Here is a 19,536-nt window from a genome sequence, read left to right as displayed (position 1 = left end):
ACATTTCCCCTTTTAATCACATTCAAACATGTATTTCAGTGCTGTTAATTGCATTTACAATGTTGTGTTACCATCACTACCATCCATTACCAAAACATTTCCATTCGTCCAAATGGGAACTCTGTACTTTTCAAGCCTTAACTTCCCATTCTATATCCCTATGCCATCTCCTCGTAGCCTATATTCTAGATTCATGAATCATGTTCTCCACACAAAAAAATGTTGAAATCTTAATCCACATTCCTGTGTGTGTGTGGGTGAACGAATTTGTAAATAGGGCCTTGGAAGATGTTATGATTAGTTAAGGTGTGCCAGATTAAATCTGGGCAAGTCTTAATCCATGTGACTGGAGACCTTATAAAGAGAGGAAATTTGGATGTAGCCAGAAGTCAGAAGAAGCCAAAGAGGAGTGAGAGAAGTGTCACCATGTAAGAGATGACTGCCAGTGCCAGATGCTACCATCTCTGAGAGAAAGCCATATTGCTTTTGGACTTCTATTCTTCAAAACTGTGAGATATTAAATGCTTATTGCTTAAGCCTACCCATTGTGTGGTATTTGTTATAGCAGTTCTGGTAAACTAAGACAACTCATTACATCTGTAATTTTACAATGATTAAGCCTGACCAAACAGAACAGGTTTGATTTTCTTTTCGCCCTTAGTCTTTTTTTCCCCCAAGTTCTTGTCTAAACATCTCTATAGAGAACAATCTAAATAGCCTATTTCACAATAGCTGGTTTTGAAGTGAGCTCTGGTTTTGTTTTGCTTAAATCTTAAGCCTTCAGTAGAGTTGTTTGATTTAAATTACAATCTTTCTTTTGTATTAACCCTTAAGACTTACAAAAGTGGCAGTAACAGGCAGTAAGTTTCAGAAGGTCTGTTCTCTAAGTCTTTTCACTTTTTTCAGGCAGGAACCTTCTGACTCCCTCCTGGGTGGATACACTAATGCTAGCATACATGGAATTGGGTGATTTCCTTGGAATTCCACTGTTCAGCATGCAAACTTTCCCCAAACACCCCTCCTTTTAGTCTGGATTTTCACCCCATCCCCTGCAAAGCCTGGTGTCCCCTGATCCAGAACTTCCCCCCTTTCAGTTTCTCCAAAGAATAGTCCCTGTCTTTTTAAAGCGTTTGGAGAGAGGGGAGATTGAGTGCTAGCAGAATGGGTGTGGGAGACAATCTGCTCAGTACCTGATGCCTATAGTGCAAATCGACTCACTTTTGGGGGCATCCATGGCCAACGCTGTCAGACACCTACTAAATATCTAAAGTCCCTTTTCCTTGCTAACAGGGCATCTATTTTTTTTTAAGATGGCAAGGAGCTCAGCCTCAGGTGAGGTACAGGCTTACACAGACTTCTTCGGAGCCAGGACAGACTATTCATACCCACTTCTGTCTTCTGATACAGAAACAAAAGACTACTGGAGAGACTTTTGGAGAAGTGTTTGTTTGCCCATTCTTCCTTTAATGAAGACTTGATGTCTGGAGCTGTGGGGACCAACTTGTGACTACGAGGCAAAGAAAGTCAATAACCTAAGGGTTGCTCAATAGACAGGTAAAGCGTGGCTTAGGTGACTAGCTGAACCAATACCAGCAACCCCTTTCTTCTGGATCTCCTGAAATATAAGAAAACAAACCTCTATATATGTAAGCCTCAGTCATATATTCCATTCCTTGTGGCTGAACACATCCTTAATTGATACAGAAGTCTCTTTCCCCAGACATTTGGATTGTATTTTTGTTTACTTTGCTGAGTTGATTTCTAATTTCTAAAATGGTGCTGAACTCTTTCTTCTTTGGTTGTCTCTTTCATAGTTTGCTCTGCTCTTTTTTTTTTATACACGTGGCATCCCTTTAGTGGGAATTTGGGGGAACAGAAAATAAATATGCAATGAGAGATTGAATATACAAATGGACAATGACCAGGAAATTCTGACTCACTATCAGCAGTAATCAGATCAGAAAACTCTGGCTCACTACCTGTAGCAATACTTCAAACTGGCTACCATCTACAGAAACCAGTCCAGGAAGCCAAAGCAATACCCCTGTAATGGTCAGCCCAAAATATCCAGGACATGTCAATAACTGATATGGTGCCTGTATTTTTTGCCCATGCATCCAACTGAAGACAAATTGAAGAAAGACAAATATGCTCTCTTTAGCCATTCACATAGAATGCCCCCCTTCTAGTTAGCCCTGCCTCCCCAGGCCAACAGCCTCCAATCAGTGCATACCTGAACTCTTCCCTTTTTCCAATATAAAGCTTTCCCACTCTTCTGTCTACCTTTGAGTTGCTGCCAAATGCAAATAATGGTGGCTAACTTCCTTGCTATAGCAAGTTATGAATAAACAGCCTTTGTTTGTTCCCATTGGGGTGTTCTTCATTTATTTCCACAGCAGTTAATCTATAGCATTTAATAGAGAGTCCTTCAATAACCTCCCTGCTTCTAGCCTTTCCCATCTGGCCCACATTACTGTATGAGAGATCTTTCTAGAATGCATCTGCTTAAATCCATTTGTTTTTGCTATGGAAGGGTAACAGTGGCTTAGCCCCAACACTTGAATATAAGAGTTTAACTTCTGATGGAATGGATGTGATTAGCTATTTGTGCTGGTTTGAAAAAGGATATCTGTCCCCTAGAAAAGCTATGTTTTAATCTAAATCCCATTTCATAAAGGCAGAATAATCCCTATTCAATAGTGTATATTTGAAACTGTAATCAGATCATCTCCCTGGAGGCGTGATTAAATCAAGAGTGGTTGTTAAACTGGATTAGATGATAACACATCCCCACCCATTTGGGTGGGTCTTAATAAGTTTCTGGAGTCCTATAAAACAGGAAACATTTTGGAGAATGAAAGAGATTCAGAGAGAGCAGAGAACGCTGCAGCACCATGAAGCAGAGAGTCCGCTAGCCAGTGCTTTGGAGATGAAGAAGGAAAATGCCTCCCGGGAAGCTTCATGAAATAGGAAGCCAGGAGAAGAAGCTAGCAGATGATGCCTTGTCCGCCATGTATCCTTCCAAATGAGAGAAGAACTTCGACTGTGTTTGCCATATGCTCTTCCACTTGAGAGAGAAACCCTGAACTTCATTGGCCTTCTTGAACCAAGGTATCTTTCCCTGGATGCCTTAGATTGGACATTTCTATAGACTTACTTGAACTGGGACATTTTCTCAGCCTTAGAACTGTAAACTATTAAATTCCCCTATTTAAAAGCCATCCTGTTTCTGGTGTGTTGCATCCCGGCAGCTGGTAGGCTAGAACACCATTGTTTCTAGATTATAATACATTCCCTGAGAAGAAGAATCGGACCATGATCCCACCAATGCTCACCTGACGAAAAATCAAGCTGCAAAAAGCCACCAGTGGGCGGGCCGCGGTGGCTCAGCGGGCAAAGTGCTTGCCTGCTATGCCGGAGGACCTCGGTTCGATTCCCGGCCCCAGCCCATGTAACAAAAACGGAGAAACAGAATACAATAAAAACAAGAAAATGTTTAAAAATGTTTCCCTTTCTTCCTTCCTTCCTTCCTTCTATCCTTCCTTCCTTCTCTCTGTCTTTCCTTAAAAAAAAAAAAAAAAAAAAGCCACCAGTGCTGATGGGTGTATGTTGTACCACTGCACGTCTTGCAGATAAAAAATCTACAGGGAGAAGAGAGAGACTGGAGATGGAGTTCAACCACGTGGCCAATGAATTCATCATGCCCACAAGATGAAGCCCCAATAAAAAAACCGTAGACACCTGATACTTGTGTGCACTTGCCTGGTTGGTAATACTCATTGAGTGTTGTCACTCTTTGCTGCTGCGAGAGTAATACATCTCTGAGGATGAAGAAAATGTCACTTTTGAAACACTCTCAGACTTCATACTATGGATGTATTCCCTTGACTGGTTTTAATTTGAATCCTTTTGATACATATGAGGATGGTTGCACTGTTGATAAGGATTTAGGCAAAAGGTTAAGGGAGTGGGGCCAAATAGTGATGAATAATGCAAGTAAAAGCATGAAGTTGGTGATTAGTATGTCATTTATTCTCACCATGAAATAGCTGGACAGATAGAGACTTCTAGTTAGGGGGAAGTGAGAAATAATAATAGTAACTGTAATGTTCTCTGTGGTGTGCTATCCACAGACTGTCTTCAGCTAAATGAGTCCCTTCAATAATCACCTGAGCTGTAGAAAGCTGCATCAGCAAAGCTCATGCCCCCTTCTGGACCAGCCCACATCCAATAACTGACTGACGGAAGGGTAAAAAGGCCTGACCACTGCAAAAAGTTTACCAATCTGCAAAGTTTGAGGGAACAGTCTCTACAAGACTGCCTTCACTTTAGACAGGCTCTGATGAAAAGTCTGGACAAACTCCACAGGAGAGGCTCATTGGCTGAAGAAGCAGTGAAAGAGTCTCTCTTCTCCCTTAAAAGCCTTCAACTGATTGAATTGTCTCATTGTGGGTGGCATGCCTTAGTTGATCACAGATGTAATTAGTCACAGATGCAATCAACTGATTGATGACTTAATCAACCAGCCACAAAGTATCCTTGCAGCATAATCACTTGAGAAAGTTGACACCAGAACTAACTATTACAGTCCACCCTTTGTCAACTTGGCAGCTATACACATCACCTTGAGACATGCTTAATTTCCAAATAGAACACAATAACAAACATATGTTTTACCTGACAATATACAACTGTACTGCATACGACTGGAAACACACTACAACTCTCCAGAACAGGGTGCAAGTCCTAGATAACATTCACTCTTTTTTTAGATTTTTTTTTTTTACATTTGAAGTAGTTTGTGCAAGCATTTATTTATATTTGTAATGTTAATCCATGAGATACATGACTTTAAACAGCCCTTTCAATCACGTTCATCTTCCATATAGCAGTATTATTTATAATCCCAATAATGAACTAACATTCCCTCTATCCATTCCCAAACATTAAGTTCAACCTCAATAACAATTCTGTACATACTAAATAACCACTATCTCTTCTCTAGTTTCTATCTCTACATCCCCTATATTCTAAGACTCTGAGTTTGCATTTTCTAGGTGGTTCATATTAGTGAAATTATACAATATTTATCTTTTTGTGTCTGGTTTATTTCATTCAGCATTATAGTCTCAAGATTCATTCATGTTGTCACATGCCTCAGGACCTCATTCCTTCTTATTGCTGCATAATATTCCATCATATGCATATGCCACATTTTGTTTATCCACTCATGTGTTGATGGACATATGGATTGTTTCTTCTTTTGGAAATTGTGAATAATGCTGCTGTGAACATCAGCATGCAAATGTCTGTTCATGTCACAGCTGTCAGCTCTTTTGGGTATATACTGAGTAGCAGAATTGCCTGGTTGTAGGGAAACTCAATATTTATTTTTATGAAGACTTGCCAAACTGTCTTCCACAGCAGCTGTACCATTTCACATTCCCACCAGCAGTAAATAAGTTCCAATTTCTCCAAATCCTCTTCAACGTTTGTAGTTTCCTGTTTATTTAATAGTGGCCATTCTTAGACATGTGAGATGATATCTCATTGAGGTGATATTTCATTGTGGTTTTGATTTGCATTTCCCTAGTAGCTAATGAAGATGAACTTTTCTTTTCATGTGCTTTTTAGCTATTTGTATTTCTTCTTTGGGATAATATCTATTTATTTATTTTGCCCATTTTATAATTGGGTTGTTTGTCTTTTGTCGTTGAGTTGTAGAATTTCTTTATGTATACTGAATATTAATCCCTTATAAGATATATGGTTTCCAAATATTATTTCCCATTGAGTTGGCTGCCTTGTCACCTTTTTGACAAAGTCCTTTGAAGCACAGACTGTCCAGCCTTGAGAAGTTCCCATTTATCTATTTTTCTGCTGTCGTTTATTGCTTGTGCTTTGGGTGTAACGGCTAAGAAGCTACCTCCTATCACTAGGTCTTGAAGATATTTCCGTATATTTTCTTCTAGGAGTTTTGTGGTACTGACTCTTCTGTTTAGGTCTTCAATCCACTTTGAGTTAATTTTTGTATAGGGTGTGAGGGAAGTGAGGTAGGGGTCCTATTTCATTGTTTTGGATATGAATATCCAGTTCTCTCCGCCTCATTTGTTGAAGAAACTATTCTGCCCCAGATCAGTGGATTTGGGCACCTTGTCAAAAATCAATTGGCCATACCTGCACTGCCACACATCACTGCACTGCTGTGCCCTGCCTCGTGCCCTGCATCCTTCTCCACATCCATCCTGCAAATACAAGGCTTTAGACTACTGAAGGAAACCAATTTCCAAAGTAAATCAATCAAGATATTTACATGCTGCAAAGAAAGAAGAAGATCACTAAACATATCACGATGCAGACAGATATAGCCCAGCCTAATGACCAAATTAAAACACCAAAGGAGACACAGACTCTGGAACAACTAATCAAAGATGTTCATATAACTCTACTAAATAAAATAAATGGGATGGCTAATGGCATAAAGGAGATCAAGAAGACAGTAGAAGAGCATAAAGAGGAATTTGAAAGAATAAATAGAAAAATAACAGATATCACATAGATTAAAGATGCTGTAAACCAAATAAAAAAACATACCTGAAGCAAACAACAGCCGATTTGAAGAGGCAGAAGAAAGAATAAGTGAACTAGAGCACAGGACAACTGATTTTGAGCACTCAAAACAGCAAATAGCAAAAAAGATGGAAAAATTAAAGTTGTATCTCAGGGAAATGGCAGACAAAACAAAGTGTACAATTACAAAAATCACTGGTGTCCCAGAAGGAGAAGAGGGGAGTAAAGGGCTAGGAAGAGTAGTTGAGGATAAAATGGGGGAAAACTTTGCAATCCTTATAAAGGATGAAAATATACAAGTCAAAGAAGCTCAACAAACTCCAAACAGAATAAATCCAAATAGTCCTTCCCCAAGGCACATACTAATCAGTCTGTCAAATGTTGAAGAGAAGCAGAAAATACTGGAAGCAGCAAGAGAAAAAATCTACTATATACAAGGGAAACCACATAAGACTGAGTTCAGACTACTCAACTGGCACCTTGGAGGTGAGTAGGCAGTGGTATGATATATTTAAGACTCTGAAAGAAAAACTTCCAGCCAAGAATTCTACACCCAGCCAAATTGTCCTTCGAAACTAAGAGAGAGATTAAAAATTTCACAAACAAATCCTGAAAGAATTTGTCAAGAAGAGACTGGCCCTACAAGAAATACCATAGGGAGTTTTGCCAGTTGAAAAAAAAAAGACAGGAGAGGGAGGTCTGGAGGAGGGCACAGACTTGAAGAGTACCAGTAAGGGTAACTTAAAGGATAAAAAGAGAACGAGGGAAAAGAATATATAGATCTGACAAATAAAATCCGAAAGATAAGATGATGGATTCAAAAAACGCCTTTTCAGAAATAACTTTGAATGTTAAAGGACTAAACTCACCAATTAAAAGATACAGATAGGCAGAATGGATTAAGAAATATAATCCAGTTATATGGTGCTTACAAGAGACTCATTTTAAGACACAAGGATACAAATAGATTGAAAGTGAAACCAAAAGAAAGCAGGAGTAGCTATACTAATATCGGACAAAATAGACTTTAAATGTAAAAACATCATAAGAGAAAAGAAGGACACTATATATTAATTAAAGGGACAATTCACCAAGAAGAAATAACAATCATAAATATTTATGCCCCCCAAACAGGGAGCTCCAAAGTACGTGAGACAGACATTGGCAAAACTGAAGGGAGCAATAGATACTTCAACAGTAATAGTAGGAGACTTCAATACACTACTCTCCTCTATAGATAGAACAACCAGACAGAAGATCAACAAGGAAATAGAGAAATTAAACAACTTGATGAATGAATTAGACCTAACAGACATATACAGGTCATAAAAAAAGATCAATTGACCATATATCTGAGGGTCTTTTTTGGAACTCTTCAATTCTATTCCATTAATCAATGTTCATCTTTGTGCCAATTCCATGCTGTTTTGACCACTGTGGCTTTATAACTATCTCAGGAATTATAAATTCTCCTATTTCATTCTTCTTTTTTAGGGTGCTTTTGGCTACTCAAAAGGGCTTGCATTTTTTTTTCTCTCTTTTAGTCAAGATTTATTTCAGTGTCTGGAAACATTCAGACTAATTTAAATGTTACTATTGTAATTTCTTAAAATATATAAATATAAACTTTTCATGAAAAAACTTTAGTTGACACTCAGATTTTCAAAAGCAATGGCTATTTAAAAAACACAAGGCAACAATAAAATATCAAAGAACTTTCATATACTTAAATGAGGACATAATTAGCAAACTAGTCAAACAAAGACAAATCTGTCTTTATACCAATTTGGATGCTTGTTTTACTCTGCTTCATAAAATAACTGAGGCATCTTTTGTTCAAGTATTTTATTTCTAACATTAAATTATGTTTTCCAGATATTTTTATAAAGAAATGAAAAAATGCCACACACTGCTGTTTGCCACAAAGTCATACACTATAAAGTACAACCAGCTGAATTTATCCATGTTTCCTGAGAATTCAATATGACTTTAGATGTTTTTCTATATACTTTATTCTAATTCATTATGCAGATTAGGGAAACTGATTTATAAGGAGTTTTCATCTTTAAAATGACCTTCTATGTACTACTCCTTCTTTCCAGCAAATAAAAGGGTTTGCATTTTTAACTACTATTTTTGGAGCATATTTTCACGAGAGATGTTATTTTTATGTATGTCTTAAAGGATTTGTTTTGCTCTATAATTCTGTGTGAGTAAACTTAAGTAATCATGTAATTCATTGCTCTTTAAACTTTTTAAAGGTAAGAAAAATCCTTATGGATTCCTAATGATTTAAATTGACTTTGTGTTGATTTTTTTTTGAACATTTACAAACAGAATCTCTGTACTTTTTTAGGCAATTATTAACAAAACTATAAAAACCATGAAATCATAATAACAATATCAATGCCTATGCTCTTTTGATAGATTTTATGGTAGTAGGTTTTAATAATAGAAAGATGTAATCTCAGGTTTAGATGTACGCTGATATTTTTGTATTCTGACTTCAATCATGATAATACAGAGGAATCCTGTTTATTTAAATATGTCATACCATTTGGAAATAATATATCGGATAAAGGTCTAGTATCCAGAATATATGAAGAGATTGTTCAACTCAAAACAAAAAGATGAACAATCCAATTACAAAATGGGTAAAAGACATGAGCAACACGTCACAGAAGAGGAAATACAAATGACCAAAAGGGACGTGAAAAGATGCTCAACTTCCCTGGCTGTTAGGGAACTGCAAATCAAAGCTACAATGAGACATCATCTCACACCCACCAGAATGGCCATTATTAATAAAACAGAAAACAACAAGTGCTGGAGAGGATGTGGAGAAAGAGACACACTTATCCACTGTTGGTGGGAATGTAAAATGGCACAACCGCCGTGGAAAGCTGTTTGACAATTCCTCAGGAAGCTAAGTGTAGAATTGCCATATGATTCGGCAATACCATTGCCATCAGAGGACATGAGGGAAAGGACACAAAAGGACATTTGCACACCAATTTTTATAGCAGCATTATTTACAATTGCCAAGAGATGGCAACAGCCCAAATGTCCATCAACAGATGAGCGGCTAAACAAGCTGTGGTATATACATACGATGGAATAATATGCAGCTATAAGACCGAATAAAATTATGAAGTATGTAACAACATGGATGGACCTTGAGGACATTATGCTGAGTGAGATCAGCCAGAAACAAAATAAGTCCTGGGATGAGCTGGGACTCAACATCAGGGATTGAGAAAACTTTCTTGACCAAAAGAGGGAAGAGAGAAATGAGACAAAATGAAGTGTCAGTGGCTAAGAGATTTCAAATAGAATTGAGAGGTTATCCTGGAGGTTATTCTTACCCATTATATAGATATCTCCTTTTTAGTTTATAATGTATTAGAGTGGCTAGGGGGAAGTACCTAAAATTGTAGAGCTGTGTTCCAGTAGCCATGTTTTTTGAAGATGATTGTATAATGATATAGCTTTTACAGTGAAACTGTGTGATTGTGAAACCTTGTGTCTGATGCTCCTTTTATCTATGGTATGGACAGATGAGTAAAACATAGGGATTAAAAATAAATAAATAATAGGGGGAACAAATGTTAAAATAAATAAAATAAATTTAGTAAATTGAAATGCTAGTGATGAATGAAAGGGAGTGATAAGGGGTATAGGAAAAAATAGGGGAAACTGAGGCTAAATATACAGTAAAAACACGGTCCAATAATAACCAGATTATACAACCAGTGATTGCAACCAATAATGCCATATATATTCTCTGCTTGTGAATTGTTACAAGTTAGCACTTGCAAAGATGGAATCTGTATAATACAATTGCTGGTGATATAACAAGGTTGTTTTTTTTTTTTTGCCTATGTTACTAGCTATTTTTAGTTTGGCCTACCTCTAGTAGTGGGTGCCTTGTAATGACTCAGTTTTCCCACTACTTTCTTAGTATACAGTTCTGCAAAACTCATTATTTGTGTTAGGTGCTTGGCATGAATACAGAATAAATACAGATATAAGTGGTCCCAAAACTGATTGGTAGCTGTCAGCTCTATAAAGGTCATCTAGATGATGCAGATGATAATCTTTAAAAAAAATTCACAGAGCTCTATGAATGTGTTCGAAGTTCCAAGTATGAGAAACACTGATGAGTCAATTCCTGCTCTTACAAAGGAGTAAACCAAAGCCAGAGATGCTGGTTTGTGTTTAAGATCACCTAGTAAATTAGAGCCAAAACTCACTCTAATACAAGGCCTTTTGACTTGTAGAGAACTTTCTGCTTTATCATGTTATCATACATTTGTGAAATACCTTTAGTTTACCATGTTAGTACATGTGATTCTTTACTTTCCAGCTAGACTTATGTGTGCATCCAGCAAACTGTTCTGGAGCTGGTTGACCAAGGTACCCCACTTCATCGAGAAGCATGATTGACAGGATATTTGCTCTTGAGGTAATTGTCAATTTGAGGCGGTGAAAATGTCCAAATCAAGGCATCACCAAGGTGGTGCTTTCTTTCTGACAATCAGCTGTCAGTGATCCATGGCTCCTCTGACACGTGGCAAGGCACGTGGAGGTATCTGCTGGCCTCTCTCTACCTTCGTTTCTGGGTTCTGTTGATTCCAGCTTCTGGCTTCTGTGGCTTTCTCTAGTAACATTCACTCTTAAGCTTCATAGCCTATGACTTAAATAAGATAACATGAACAATATAACATGTCATATGATAAGAGGAAAACAAGATATTTGCTTATGTGCAAATGTAAACATGCTCATAACAAAACAGGGAGGAAATATTCAGTCACAGTCCTTGTTTTCAGTAACTAATCACATGGTCATGTTTCATTTTTATCACTACCTTCTACTACCCATTCCATGTTCCCTTTACCCTCAGCAAGCACTTCAGCTGGCCGTGGTTCTTTGCAGGGTAGGGTGACCCAGACCTTCATTCTTGAAATTTCTGGGCCATTGGTAGTCCTGACTGGATTGGGTTGCTGCAGGTTTCCACTGACTTTAATCTCAGGGCATGATAGCACCAAGAGATGTCCCAAGTATCCCCTGTATTCCAGGAAAATTCTTCTCTACCTCCATTTTGTAGTTGCAGTCCTATTTCCCCTTGATAGTCAGGGCCAATTGCTCCAGACAGAACAGTAATCCCCTTCTGCGCCTGTTGATGCAGTGGTATGAGAAGCCCAAAGTGACCAGGTGGTAGTCTTAATTTCCAGTTCAATGGAATCACTGTTGTGTCTCCTGGGAGGAGCACTCCTCCTTTTGGAACTAAGACCTGTAGACCAGCAGAGCTTAAGGTTTCAGGGACAGGGAGCAAAAGTCTTCCTAGTGGATCACTAAGGGTGATAGTGAGTGGTACCACTCCTATTTCCGCCTCTTGATTCATGGACCCATGAATCCTGGCTATGGGAGAAGCAGCTCCATACAGTGGACGCTGATACAGAGCATATACGGCCTCCTGGAGAATATTTTACAAGGTATTGCCACATAGTTGGCACCATAATTGGGTCTTCAAAAGGCCATTCCACCATCTATCAACCCAGCTGCCTCTGGATGATCGGGAACAGGGTAAGACCAGAGAATTCCATGAGCATGGGCCCATTCCCACACTTAATTTGCTGTGAAATGGGTTCCTTAATCAGAAGTAATGCTGTGTGGAATACCATGATGATGGATAAGGCATTCTGTAAGTCCACATAATGGTAGTTTTTTTGTGTGCAGGGAATGCAAACCCATATCTGTAGTATGTGCCTATTCCAGTTAGAACAAATCACTGCCCCTTCCATGATGGAAGTTGTCCAGTGTAATCAACCTGCCACCAGGTAGCTGGCTAATCACCTCAGGGAATGTTGCCATATTGGGGACTGAGTGGGGGTCTCTGCTGCTGGCAAATTGGGCACTCCACAGTGAATGTAACCAGGTCGACCTTGGTGAGTGGAAGTCCATGTTGCTGAGCCCATGCATAACCTCCATCCCAACCAACAGGACCACTTTGTTCATAAGCCCTTTGGCCAATGGCAGCAGTGGTTGAGGAAGAGGATGACTTGTATCCACAGGCTGGGTCATTTTATCCACTTGATTATTAAAACCTTCCTCTGCTGAAGTCACCCTCTGGTGTACATTCACGTGGGACACAAATATCTTCAAGTTCTTTGCCCACTCAGAAAAGTCTATCCATTTAACTCTTCCCCAGAACTCTTTGTCACCAATTTTCCAATTATGCTCTTTCCAAGTCCCTGACCATCCTGCCAAATCACTAGCAAAAGGCCATGAGTCACCTTTTCTCTACCTTATCAACAAACAAGTAAAACATATGGAATAAAGATGAATAATAGGGGGAACAAATGTTAAAATTAGAGTGAAATGCTGGTGATCAGTGAGGGGGAAGGGGGTATGGTATGTATGAATTTTTTTTGTCTTCTTTTTATTTTTTTTCCTGAATAGATGCAAATATTCCAAGAAATGATCATGATGATGAATATGCAGCTATGTGATGATATTGTGAATTACTGATTATATATGTAGAATGTAATGATCTAAAATTACAGATGTTTGCATTTGTTTGGTGTTTTTTGGTATTTAAAAAGTAATTAAAAAAAAAAAAAGCCCATGAGTCAGATTACAAATGCACCTCTGGCCAGTTCTCCTTCCAAGCAAAATTAACAGCCAGATGCACTGCTCCAAGTTCTGCCCACTGGGAGGATTTCCCCTCACCGCTGTTTTTAAAGGACATCCCAGAATTGGGTTGTAGTGCTGCAGCTGCCCACTTCTGGATGGTCCCTGCATATCGTACAGAACCATCTGTAAACCAGGCCTAAGGTCTCTCTTCCTTGGTCAGTTGACTGTAAGGAACTCCCCAAGAGGCCATAGCTCTGGTGTGGGAAAGAGAAGGTAACGTGGCAGGAGTGGAGATCATGGGCATTTGGGCCACTTCTTCATATAACTTACTTATGCCTTCAAGACCTTCTTGAGCCCTATCTCTAATATACCATTTTCATTTTGTGATGGAGTGCTGGTGTGCATGCCTAACTTTATGGCTTGGTGGGTCAGACAACACCCAGCTCATGACAGGCAACTTAGGTCTTATGGTAACTTGGTGGCCCATGGTTAAGCATTCAGTCTCTACCAAGGCCCAGTTGCAGGCTAAAAGCGGTTTCTTAAAAGGAGTAGTTATCTGCAGTGGATGGTAAGGCTTTGCTCCAAAATCCTAAGGGTCTGCATTGTGATTCTCCTATAGGAGCCTACCAAAGGCTCCAGACAGCATCCCTATTTGCCACTGACACTTCCAGCACCAAGTGACAGAGCAGCTTGTATAGCAGCATGGACCTGTCACAGAGTTCCTCTTGTTTTGGTCCCCATTCAAAACTAACAGCTTTTCTGGTTACTCAGTAATTGGGCCAGAGCAGCACACCCAAATGAGGAATATATTGTCTCCAAAATCCAAATAGGTCAACTAGGCATTGTACCTCTTTTTTTGATTGTAGCAAGGGCCAGATGCAACAACTTATCCTTCACCTTAGAAGGGATATCTTGACATGTCCCACACCACTGGACACCTAGAAATTTTACTGAGGTGGAAGCCCCCTGTGTTTTTGTTGGATTTATCTTCCATTCCCTGACATGCAAGTGCCTTACCAATAAGTTGAGAGTAGTTGCTACTTCTTGCTCACTAGATCCAATTAGCATGATATAATGGACCAGTGAGATTGTCTTATGGGAGGGAGAAACTATCATGTCCCTACAGACAAGATTGTGACATAGGGCTGGAGAGTTTATTTATCTCTGAGGCAGGACCAATGAAGGTATACTACTGACCTTGTCAGCTGAATGCAAATTGTTTCTGGTGGTCCTTACCGACAGCTATTGAGAAAAAAATTTGCCAGATCAATAATGAATCCTGGTACCAGGCGATGCAATGCATTGATTTGCTCAAGCAATGATACCACATCTGGAACAGCAGCTGCAATTGGAGTCATCACCTGGTTAAGTTTATGATAATCCACTGTCCGTCCTCCAAGTCCCATTTCTTTTCTGCACAGGCCAAATAAGAGAGTTGAATGGGGATATGGTAGGAATCACTACCCCTGCATCCTTCAAGTCCTTAAGAGTGGCACTAAGCTCTGCAATTCCTCCAGGAATATGGTGTTGCTTATTATTTACTATTTTGCTAGGTAGGGGCAGTTCTAGTGGCTTCCACTGGACTTTTCCTACCATAACAGTCCTCACTCCACAAATCAGAGAAACGATGTGGTGATCTTCCAGTTGCTGAGTATTTCGATTCCAATTATGCATTCTGGAACTGGAGAAATGACCACAGAATAGGTCCGGCAACCCACTGGAGCCATGTTAAGTCGGACCCAAGCTAAAATTCCATCAGTCATCTGACCTCCATAAGCCCTTACTCTGACTGGTGGACCACAGTGACGTTTTGGGTCTCCTGGAATTAGTATCACTTCTGAGCCAGTGTCTAATAATCCCCTAAATATCTGATCATTTCCTTTTCCCCAGTCCACAGTCACCCTGGTAAAAAGCTGTAGGTCTCCTTGGGGAAGGCTGGGAGGAAGATTGATATATAAATTTTGGACAGTGTGAAAGGGTCCTTCCTCAAGGGTACCAGGCCCTCTCCTCATCTGAGGGGCTCTGGATCTGCAAACTGTGTTAAGTCTGGGTTTAAGGGGCTGTAAACTCTGTTTTTTATAACTCCGATGGGTCTTTCTAGATGCAGAGTTCACTGGAGGGTTGGCAGCATCTACCTCCTCCCTCTTCTCACTCCTACTTCTGGCTTCTTCCTCCCAAAAGTGTTGATTCCATCGGTTCCTTACTTTGGGACGTGATTCTGGCTAAATTCTCTAGGGTCTGTTCCTTCGGGGAACCTGACCTGAAACAGGAATTAACACCCACGCTACCATTTATAAGTAGCTTTTGACATGGTCTCCTTATCTCCTTCAATCTTCAGAGACACCAGTGTGGACTGTCACTATTTTTCTGCTTAAAGGATGGGGAACCACAGAAGAAATGGGGGATCAGAGAGGGCATTTGCCCAGAGTCATAGAGCTTGTTAGAAACAAGGCTGAGATTTGGTCTTGGTCTCTGGCCTCTGATCTTCACGGAGTGAGCAGTTCGGGAAAAACAGAAACAAAGAACAAATCAGGACTGTGCCTCATGCCAGGCCACGGGATCCCAAGAATTTAGTACCCAGAGGCTGACCACTTCAGGCTTCTATTTTCCATAATGAAGCTGCAGTCATTCTGCAAGTGAACTCATTTGGATGCCAACATGTCCACAAGTTATACTCCAAGGCCGGAGGCACTCAAAACATTAGAGATCAGTAGAATCTTAAAATGTTGAGTGCCTAATGAGTGTTCAGGTTTTCTCTCTGGGAAAATGATAGGAGAAGCTGTGGTAATTCTTTCCAAGCAATATGGCACGTAGGACACAGAGATACCAATAGTCTCCTTAGCAACCACAGAAAATCGAGTTGCTAAAAGATGAAATCCTAAGCTCTGTTCAAGCAACAGATCACGTGGGGTCAGGTACTGTTTATCTCTCTAGCAGAAACCACAAGTCACTGGGATTTTAATTGCATCCTTTCGATCAGTTAAAAGAAAAAAGCAAACAAGAGAAACAGTAGTTACTAATGAGCAAGCAGTGAACATACAACATTCAGCTAGCTTCTTTGAAGTATATACTTTTGGAAAGTGTGCTTTGTAAGCTGCTCCTTACACACATACACACACACAATCTTTTGGGCTTCAGATCCGTCTTCTCTTCATTATTATTCTAAGCTCACAAACCAAGATCATTATATGAATGCTTGGCTCCGGAAGATTTTCAGGAACATAGCCATTTGACCATTATATGCCTGTCTCATCCAGTATTGCTTTTAACAGTCCTTCCCCTGAGACACCATAACACTGAGCAATCCTGGAGTCAAACTGGAACTAAAGAATATAAATCAATGTTATTCCTTTTCATTAAAACACTCTTGCTAAGCTAGCAAGTGGTGACTGGTCCTACAACCAACTGCTGAGTCCTTGACAGATGGGGGTCTAAATTATATTTTATGTTGTATTTCCGAACTCTCTTTCATTTATTTATTCTGTGTTGCTGTGTTCTTGATCTGAATGCATGTCAGGCACCCATGAGACATAAAAATACTGATACACGGTGGTATAATTAGTTGAAAACCATCTACCCACTAAATTTTACCACCAATTCATCTGAACCGCATTGTTTACTCACATGTATGTAAATTTGCAGGATTAGAGATGCTACTGGCAGGATAACACCCCGTCTCCAGAAGAGTGGATTCTATATGCAAGGGCTAACAAACAGAGGTTTTATAAAATTGGCAAAATCCTGTGTCTTACAAATCAGCCTTTTCCTTTAAGGGTTCCAAAAAGAGTCGCTTTAGAAATCTAACCTCTGAGGAAAGGAAATGACATTTTAAAATAATAGCTTCAGTCTTTCCTTCATTGGTTGCTAAACGAAGGCGCTAGACCAAAGGCAGGGAGCCTGAGGTATCTGGGGCCCCTGAATAGGAAGGGATGAAACTGGCAGTATTTGACTTCCCCCTCTCTTCTTATTTGCTTTTCCTTCTTTCTTTCCTTTTATTCTCCTCCCCATTATCTTTTTTCCTGCCCAAAGTCCTATTAATAGAACTTAAAAGATGAAAAGGTTTCTAGCCCCATGGCTGGTGGTAAGTGTCAGCAAGTTTTGGCTTTACTGCTATGGATAAACCTCTGCTACTTTTTGTCAAATGCTCCATGGGTTATTGTTAGCAATATAAATTAGGAAGAGACGACAGTAGATGCTTGACGGGCTGTCAGAATCTCCCTGTTTCCAAAATACTGTGAAATTTCCCTGTGCTTTGTAGAGCAATTTTGAAAGCCAAATGGGAGAACCTCAGAATCCTTATGGAGGTGATTTGTAACAAGCTGTCATCAGTGGCAGTGGGTGTTTTAATGTATGTGCATGTACTCCTACATTCCAATTTCTGGTAAGCAGGTTTCTGATCTTGAGGGAATACTCTCTCCTACACCCCCACCCCCACCTCCACCCCCACTTTCTCTGGCACCTGTCTTCCTATCCAAAGTTGCAAAACACTGGAACTATGACCATGAGACAGTAGAAGAAAGTCTGAAAAAAAGTAATTCTACCTGCCAGATAATTAAAGAAATAAGAAACCTTAGAACTGAAAGAGGATTTAAAAGTTCTGATTTGCCTTGTTCACTACTCTTTCCCAGGTGCAATAAATATTCAATAAATATTTATTGAATGAAAGAATGTATGAATTAACCACCCTCTCGCAGCTCCCCCTCTCACCCCCTGCCATTTTACAAATGGGAAATCTGAAGTCAGGAGAATGAATGACTAATTACAAGCACACATCAAGTGAGAGGGGAGCTGGATTCTAAACCAGGAATGACCAGGGGATGATACTAAAATGCAGATTCTGCTTCAGCAATCCAGAAATTCTGCATTTCTAACAAGCTCTAAGGTGAGGCAATATGTTAGTCCAGGGACCACATTTGAATAGCCAACACTCTAAACCACACATTTCCAGCTCCCCATCAGTATTTCCACCTTAAAACATACACAACTGAATTTTCCTATAGTAGCAGTTACTATGCTTAATTATTAGAGATTTTAAAGCTAGATTATGTTACAACTGTCTCTCGTTGTGTTACAAATGAGTATTTGGGGGACTATGCTAAATGAATGGATTTATTTAGTTGCTAAGAGGCATCGTTATGAGTTTTTAATCTGCTTCCATTTATGGAATTGTCATTTTCAATACAGCACAAAACTTTGGCTGATTCAGATTTCTCAGGGAGAATGTTACTAGAAGCAGCACATTTATTTTACTAGATGCCAGATCATTTGCGTCTCAAATGCAAAGAGACTTTGAAGGAGCAGAGAGTGGGAGAGGTTTCTACCAATACCAGTACATTTACACATTGACAATGGGAGCCTGTAGCTAGGAAGTCACTGCTGCTTGCCTGCTCTATGATGACTGGGGCTGCAGCTAGAGAAATTCCAAGACTAGGAAGAAGAAGTGCTTCCACGGTGGCTCACTCAATGGCTCAAAGCTTGGTAGGTGGTACCCCTCCACATGGGCTTATTTTCCCCTGACCATCTTTATACAAGGACTTCTTATGGGGCTGTCTGAGTGTCAGTTGGTAGTTGGCTTCCCCTAAAATATGTGAGCTGATAAGGCCAGAGACTTTTGTCCTTTTGCCCGAACCTGCTGCTTACAAAGCAGATCCTTCCGTATTGACACTCCGACTTCCAGTTCTTTGTCTCATGGCTCATTAGCTAAGATTAGAATGCTGTTCCCCTGAAACTAGCTAACCATAGAGAAAGCATTTCTGATTCAGATACTGAGACTTTCCCTGCTTGCAAAACAATTTCAACTGTAAATCACTTCATTTGTGAAGCACCTGAAGACAGTGATCTTCGAATCTGCAATAGCTGAATAACATTATCTTCTTGTGAGAGAAAGAGAGGAGTAGGGGAGTGTGCCAGTTTGAAAGGATTATGTACCCTAGAAAAGCCACATTTTAATCCTGATCCATCTCGTGGAGGTAGTCATTTCTCTTCATCTTTATTCAGCACTATAGGTTGGAAACTTGATTAAATTATCTCCAGAGATGTGATGCGCCCAATTGTGGCTATTAACCTTTGATTAAAGGGAGATGTGACTCCACCCATTCCAGGTGGGTCTTGATCAGTTTACTGGAATCCTTTAAAAGGGGAAACATTTTGGAGAAAGCTTCAGAACAATAAGAGAGCCATGAGAACCATGAGAACCCATGCAGCCAGAGACCTTTGGAGATGAAGAAGGAAAATGCCCTAGGGGGAGCTTCTTGAAACAAAAAGCCTGGAGAGAAAGCTAGCAGATGTCACCATGTTTGTCAGGTGCCTTTCCAGTTGAAAGAGAAACCC

The sequence above is a fragment of the Tamandua tetradactyla genome, chromosome 4 (genome assembly GCF_023851605.1).
Source record: "Tamandua tetradactyla isolate mTamTet1 chromosome 4, mTamTet1.pri, whole genome shotgun sequence".
NCBI classification, from domain to species: Eukaryota; Metazoa; Chordata; class Mammalia; order Pilosa; family Myrmecophagidae; genus Tamandua; species Tamandua tetradactyla.
This window is presented reverse-complemented; position numbering follows the sequence as displayed.